Source organism: Siphateles boraxobius, unplaced genomic scaffold (assembly GCF_051911475.1).
Source record: "Siphateles boraxobius isolate OS27281-9 unplaced genomic scaffold, OSU_SipBor_1 313, whole genome shotgun sequence".
Taxonomy (NCBI): domain Eukaryota; kingdom Metazoa; phylum Chordata; class Actinopteri; order Cypriniformes; family Leuciscidae; genus Siphateles; species Siphateles boraxobius.
This window is the reverse complement of record NW_027508935.1, coordinates 110,001-115,000: the sequence shown is the minus strand read 5'-3', so window position 1 is coordinate 115,000 and position 5,000 is coordinate 110,001. Positions and strand designations below refer to the sequence as shown.

Sequence of the window (5,000 nt, the reverse complement as noted above, 5' to 3'; positions counted from 1 at the left end):
TAAAAGTCTCTGAGATTCTTCAGAGAGCATGAAAGAGTTTGAGTTTTTTCAAAAGTTCTTCTTAGTTTTCTTCATTAATGGTCTAACCTTTTAAATAGCCCAATTTTGGCAGCAGTTTTCGCTTACGGCCATACCACCTTGGTCACGCCCGATCTCGTCTGATCTCGGAAGCTAAGCAGGGTCGGGCCTGGTTAGTACTTGGATGGGAGACCGCCTGGGAATACCAGGTGCTGTAAGCTTTTTTGATTTAAACAAAAAAAGAGTCCCTGAGCTTCTTCAGAAAGCCTTTAAAAGTCTCTGAGATTCTTCAGAGAGCATGAAAGAGTTTGAGTTTTTTCAAAAGTTCTTCTTAGTTTTCTTCATTAATGGTCTAACCTTTTAAATAGCCCAATTTTGGCAGCAGTTTTAGCTTACGGCCATACCACCTTGGTCACGCCCGATCTCGTCTGATCTCGGAAGCTAAGCAGGGTCGGGCCTGGTTAGTACTTGGATGGGAGACCGCCTGGGAATACCAGGTGCTGTAAGCTTTTTTGATTTAAAAAAAAAAAAAAAAAAGAGTCCCTGTGCTTCTTCAGAAAGCCTTTAAAAGTCTCTGAGATTCTTCAGAGAGCATGAAAGAGTTTGAGTTTTTTCAAAAGTTCTTCTTAGTTTTCTTCATTAATGGTCTAACCTTTTAAATAGCCCAATTTTGGCAGCAGTTTTCGCTTACGGCCATACCACCTTGGTCACGCCCGATCTCGTCTGATCTCGGAAGCTAAGCAGGGTCGGGCCTGGTTAGTACTTGGATGGGAGACCGCCTGGGAATACCAGGTGCTGTAAGCTTTTTTGATTTAAACAAAAAAAGAGTCCCTGAGCTTCTTCAGAAAGCCTTTAAAAGTCTCTGAGATTCTTCAGAGAGCATGAAAGAGTTTGAGTTTTTTCAAAAGTTCTTCTTAGTTTTCTTCATTAATGGTCTAACCTTTTAAATAGCCCAATTTTGGCAGCAGTTTTCGCTTACGGCCATACCACCTTGGTCACGCCCGATCTCGTCTGATCTCGGAAGCTAAGCAGGGTCGGGCCTGGTTAGTACTTGGATGGGAGACCGCCTGGGAATACCAGGTGCTGTAAGCTTTTTTGATTTAAAAAAAAAAAAAAAAAAAAGAGTCCCTGTGCTTCTTCAGAAAGCCTTTAAAAGTCTCTGAGATTCTTCAGAGAGCATGAAAGAGTTTGAGTTTTTTCAAAAGTTCTTCTTAGTTTTCTTCATTAATGGTCTAACCTTTTAAATAGCCCAATTTTGGCAGCAGTTTTCGCTTACGGCCATACCACCTTGGTCACGCCCGATCTCGTCTGATCTCGGAAGCTAAGCAGGGTCGGGCCTGGTTAGTACTTGGATGGGAGACCGCCTGGGAATACCAGGTGCTGTAAGCTTTTTTGATTTAAAAAAAAAAAAAAAAAAAGAGTCCCTGTGCTTCTTCAGAAAGCCTTTAAAAGTCTCTGAGATTCTTCAGAGAGCATGAAAGAGTTTGAGTTTTTTCAAAAGTTCTTCTTAGTTTTCTTCATTAATGGTCTAACCTTTTAAATAGCCCAATTTTGGCAGCAGTTTTCGCTTACGGCCATACCACCTTGGTCACGCCCGATCTCGTCTGATCTCGGAAGCTAAGCAGGGTCGGGCCTGGTTAGTACTTGGATGGGAGACCGCCTGGGAATACCAGGTGCTGTAAGCTTTTTTGATTTAAAAAAAAAAAGAGTCCCTGAGCTTCTTCAGAAAGCCTTTAAAAGTCTCTGAGATTCTTCAGAGAGCATGAAAGAGTTTGAGTTTTTTCAAAAGTTCTTCTTAGTTTTCTTCATTAATGGTCTAACCTTTTAAATAGCCCAATTTTGGCAGCAGTTTTCGCTTACGGCCATACCACCTTGGTCACGCCCGATCTCGTCTGATCTCGGAAGCTAAGCAGGGTCGGGCCTGGTTAGTACTTGGATGGGAGACCGCCTGGGAATACCAGGTGCTGTAAGCTTTTTTGATTTAAACAAAAAAAGAGTCCCTGAGCTTCTTCAGAAAGCCTTTAAAAGTCTCTGAGATTCTTCAGAGAGCATGAAAGAGTTTGAGTTTTTTCAAAAGTTCTTCTTAGTTTTCTTCATTAATGGTCTAACCTTTTAAATAGCCCAATTTTGGCAGCAGTTTTCGCTTACGGCCATACCACCTTGGCCACGCCCGATCTCGTCTGATCTCGGAAGCTAAGCAGGGTCGGGCCTGGTTAGTACTTGGATGGGAGACCGCCTGGGAATACCAGGTGCTGTAAGCTTTTTTGATTTAAAAAAAAAAAAAAAAAAAAAGAGTCCCTGTGCTTCTTCAGAAAGCCTTTAAAAGTCTCTGAGATTCTTCAGAGAGCATGAAAGAGTTTGAGTTTTTTCAAAAGTTCTTCTTAGTTTTCTTCATTAATGGTCTAACCTTTTAAATAGCCCAATTTTGGCAGCAGTTTTCGCTTACGTTCATACCACCTTGGCCACGCCCGATCTCGTCTGATCTCGGAAGCTAAGCAGGGTCGGGCCTGGTTAGTACTTGGATGGGAGACCGCCTGGGAATACCAGGTGCTGTAAGCTTTTTTGATTTAAACAAAAAAAGAGTCCCTGAGCTTCTTCAGAAAGCCTTTAAAAGTCTCTGAGATTCTTCAGAGAGCATGAAAGAGTTTGAGTTTTTTCAAAAGTTCTTCTTAGTTTTCTTCATTAATGGTCTAACCTTTTAAATAGCCCAATTTTGGCAGCAGTTTTCGCTTACGGCCATACCACCTTGGTCACGCCCGATCTCGTCTGATCTCGGAAGCTAAGCAGGGTCGGGCCTGGTTAGTACTTGGATGGGAGACCGCCTGGGAATACCAGGTGCTGTAAGCTTTTTTGATTTAAAAAAAAAAAGAGTCCCTGAGCTTCTTCAGAAAGCCTTTAAAAGTCTCTGAGATTCTTCAGAGAGCATGAAAGAGTTTGAGTTTTTTCAAAAGTTCTTCTTAGTTTTCTTCATTAATGGTCTAACCTTTTAAATAGCCCAATTTTGGCAGCAGTTTTCGCTTACGGCCATACCACCTTGGTCACGCCCGATCTCGTCTGATCTCGGAAGCTAAGCAGGGTCGGGCCTGGTTAGTACTTGGATGGGAGACCGCCTGGGAATACCAGGTGCTGTAAGCTTTTTTGATTTAAACAAAAAAAGAGTCCCTGAGCTTCTTCAGAAAGCCTTTAAAAGTCTCTGAGATTCTTCAGAGAGCATGAAAGAGTTTGAGTTTTTTCAAAAGTTCTTCTTAGTTTTCTTCATTAATGGTCTAACCTTTTAAATAGCCCAATTTTGGCAGCAGTTTTAGCTTACGGCCATACCACCTTGGTCACGCCCGATCTCGTCTGATCTCGGAAGCTAAGCAGGGTCGGGCCTGGTTAGTACTTGGATGGGAGACCGCCTGGGAATACCAGGTGCTGTAAGCTTTTTTGATTTAAAAAAAAAAAAAAAAAAAGAGTCCCTGTGCTTCTTCAGAAAGCCTTTAAAAGTCTCTGAGATTCTTCAGAGAGCATGAAAGAGTTTGAGTTTTTTCAAAAGTTCTTCTTAGTTTTCTTCATTAATGGTCTAACCTTTTAAATAGCCCAATTTTGGCAGCAGTTTTCGCTTACGGCCATACCACCTTGGTCACGCCCGATCTCGTCTGATCTCGGAAGCTAAGCAGGGTCGGGCCTGGTTAGTACTTGGATGGGAGACCGCCTGGGAATACCAGGTGCTGTAAGCTTTTTTGATTTAAACAAAAAAAGAGTCCCTGAGCTTCTTCAGAAAGCCTTTAAAAGTCTCTGAGATTCTTCAGAGAGCATGAAAGAGTTTGAGTTTTTTCAAAAGTTCTTCTTAGTTTTCTTCATTAATGGTCTAACCTTTTAAATAGCCCAATTTTGGCAGCAGTTTTCGCTTACGGCCATACCACCTTGGTCACGCCCGATCTCGTCTGATCTCGGAAGCTAAGCAGGGTCGGGCCTGGTTAGTACTTGGATGGGAGACCGCCTGGGAATACCAGGTGCTGTAAGCTTTTTTGATTTAAAAAAAAAAAAAAAAAAAAGAGTCCCTGTGCTTCTTCAGAAAGCCTTTAAAAGTCTCTGAGATTCTTCAGAGAGCATGAAAGAGTTTGAGTTTTTTCAAAAGTTCTTCTTAGTTTTCTTCATTAATGGTCTAACCTTTTAAATAGCCCAATTTTGGCAGCAGTTTTCGCTTACGGCCATACCACCTTGGTCACGCCCGATCTCGTCTGATCTCGGAAGCTAAGCAGGGTCGGGCCTGGTTAGTACTTGGATGGGAGACCGCCTGGGAATACCAGGTGCTGTAAGCTTTTTTGATTTAAAAAAAAAAAAAAAAAAAAGAGTCCCTGTGCTTCTTCAGAAAGCCTTTAAAAGTCTCTGAGATTCTTCAGAGAGCATGAAAGAGTTTGAGTTTTTTCAAAAGTTCTTCTTAGTTTTCTTCATTAATGGTCTAACCTTTTAAATAGCCCAATTTTGGCAGCAGTTTTCGCTTACGGCCATACCACCTTGGTCACGCCCGATCTCGTCTGATCTCGGAAGCTAAGCAGGGTCGGGCCTGGTTAGTACTTGGATGGGAGACCGCCTGGGAATACCAGGTGCTGTAAGCTTTTTTGATTTAAACAAAAAAAGAGTCCCTGAGCTTCTTCAGAAAGCCTTTAAAAGTCTCTGAGATTCTTCAGAGAGCATGAAAGAGTTTGAGTTTTTTCAAAAGTTCTTCTTAGTTTTCTTCATTAATGGTCTAACCTTTTAAATAGCCCAATTTTGGCAGCAGTTTTCGCTTACGGCCATACCACCTTGGTCACGCCCGATCTCGTCTGATCTCGGAAGCTAAGCAGGGTCGGGCCTGGTTAGTACTTGGATGGGAGACCGCCTGGGAATACCAGGTGCTGTAAGCTTTTTTGATTTAAAAAAAAAAAAAAAAAAAGAGTCCCTGTGCTTCTTCAGAAAGCCTTTAAAAGTCTCTGAGATTCTTCAGAGAGCATGAAAGA

At 42.2% G+C, this 5,000-nt stretch overlaps 17 non-coding genes across 17 annotated transcripts; all 17 read left to right on the top strand.

Annotated features, from left to right (window-relative positions):
- Positions 1 to 120: 120 nt before the first annotated feature.
- Positions 121 to 239, top strand: LOC143698187 (5S ribosomal RNA). Its single transcript, XR_013187188.1, has one exon. It is a non-coding gene; the product is annotated as a 5S ribosomal RNA (ribosomal RNA).
- Positions 240 to 408: 169 nt separating this feature from the next.
- Positions 409 to 527, top strand: LOC143698186 (5S ribosomal RNA). Its single transcript, XR_013187187.1, has one exon. It is a non-coding gene; the product is annotated as a 5S ribosomal RNA (ribosomal RNA).
- Positions 528 to 703: 176 nt separating this feature from the next.
- On the top strand, positions 704 to 822 carry LOC143698185 (5S ribosomal RNA). The gene has a single exon (XR_013187186.1). It is a non-coding gene; the product is annotated as a 5S ribosomal RNA (ribosomal RNA).
- Positions 823 to 991: 169 nt separating this feature from the next.
- LOC143698184 (5S ribosomal RNA) lies at positions 992 to 1,110 on the top strand. The gene has a single exon (XR_013187185.1). It is a non-coding gene; the product is annotated as a 5S ribosomal RNA (ribosomal RNA).
- Positions 1,111 to 1,288: 178 nt separating this feature from the next.
- On the top strand, positions 1,289 to 1,407 carry LOC143698183 (5S ribosomal RNA). The gene has a single exon (XR_013187184.1). It is a non-coding gene; the product is annotated as a 5S ribosomal RNA (ribosomal RNA).
- A 177-nt stretch (positions 1,408 to 1,584) lies between these two features.
- LOC143698182 (5S ribosomal RNA) lies at positions 1,585 to 1,703 on the top strand. The gene has a single exon (XR_013187183.1). It is a non-coding gene; the product is annotated as a 5S ribosomal RNA (ribosomal RNA).
- Positions 1,704 to 1,872: 169 nt separating this feature from the next.
- LOC143698181 (5S ribosomal RNA) lies at positions 1,873 to 1,991 on the top strand. The gene has a single exon (XR_013187182.1). It is a non-coding gene; the product is annotated as a 5S ribosomal RNA (ribosomal RNA).
- A 169-nt stretch (positions 1,992 to 2,160) lies between these two features.
- Positions 2,161 to 2,279, top strand: LOC143697934 (5S ribosomal RNA). The gene has a single exon (XR_013186936.1). It is a non-coding gene; the product is annotated as a 5S ribosomal RNA (ribosomal RNA).
- Positions 2,280 to 2,458: 179 nt separating this feature from the next.
- Positions 2,459 to 2,577, top strand: LOC143698033 (5S ribosomal RNA). Its single transcript, XR_013187036.1, has one exon. It is a non-coding gene; the product is annotated as a 5S ribosomal RNA (ribosomal RNA).
- Positions 2,578 to 2,746: 169 nt separating this feature from the next.
- LOC143698180 (5S ribosomal RNA) lies at positions 2,747 to 2,865 on the top strand. Its single transcript, XR_013187180.1, has one exon. It is a non-coding gene; the product is annotated as a 5S ribosomal RNA (ribosomal RNA).
- A 169-nt stretch (positions 2,866 to 3,034) lies between these two features.
- LOC143698178 (5S ribosomal RNA) lies at positions 3,035 to 3,153 on the top strand. Its single transcript, XR_013187178.1, has one exon. It is a non-coding gene; the product is annotated as a 5S ribosomal RNA (ribosomal RNA).
- Positions 3,154 to 3,322: 169 nt separating this feature from the next.
- LOC143698177 (5S ribosomal RNA) lies at positions 3,323 to 3,441 on the top strand. The gene has a single exon (XR_013187177.1). It is a non-coding gene; the product is annotated as a 5S ribosomal RNA (ribosomal RNA).
- A 177-nt stretch (positions 3,442 to 3,618) lies between these two features.
- On the top strand, positions 3,619 to 3,737 carry LOC143698176 (5S ribosomal RNA). Its single transcript, XR_013187176.1, has one exon. It is a non-coding gene; the product is annotated as a 5S ribosomal RNA (ribosomal RNA).
- A 169-nt stretch (positions 3,738 to 3,906) lies between these two features.
- On the top strand, positions 3,907 to 4,025 carry LOC143698175 (5S ribosomal RNA). The gene has a single exon (XR_013187175.1). It is a non-coding gene; the product is annotated as a 5S ribosomal RNA (ribosomal RNA).
- Positions 4,026 to 4,203: 178 nt separating this feature from the next.
- On the top strand, positions 4,204 to 4,322 carry LOC143698174 (5S ribosomal RNA). The gene has a single exon (XR_013187174.1). It is a non-coding gene; the product is annotated as a 5S ribosomal RNA (ribosomal RNA).
- Positions 4,323 to 4,500: 178 nt separating this feature from the next.
- Positions 4,501 to 4,619, top strand: LOC143698173 (5S ribosomal RNA). Its single transcript, XR_013187173.1, has one exon. It is a non-coding gene; the product is annotated as a 5S ribosomal RNA (ribosomal RNA).
- Positions 4,620 to 4,788: 169 nt separating this feature from the next.
- On the top strand, positions 4,789 to 4,907 carry LOC143698172 (5S ribosomal RNA). The gene has a single exon (XR_013187172.1). It is a non-coding gene; the product is annotated as a 5S ribosomal RNA (ribosomal RNA).
- The last annotated feature ends 93 nt before the right edge of the window (positions 4,908 to 5,000 follow it).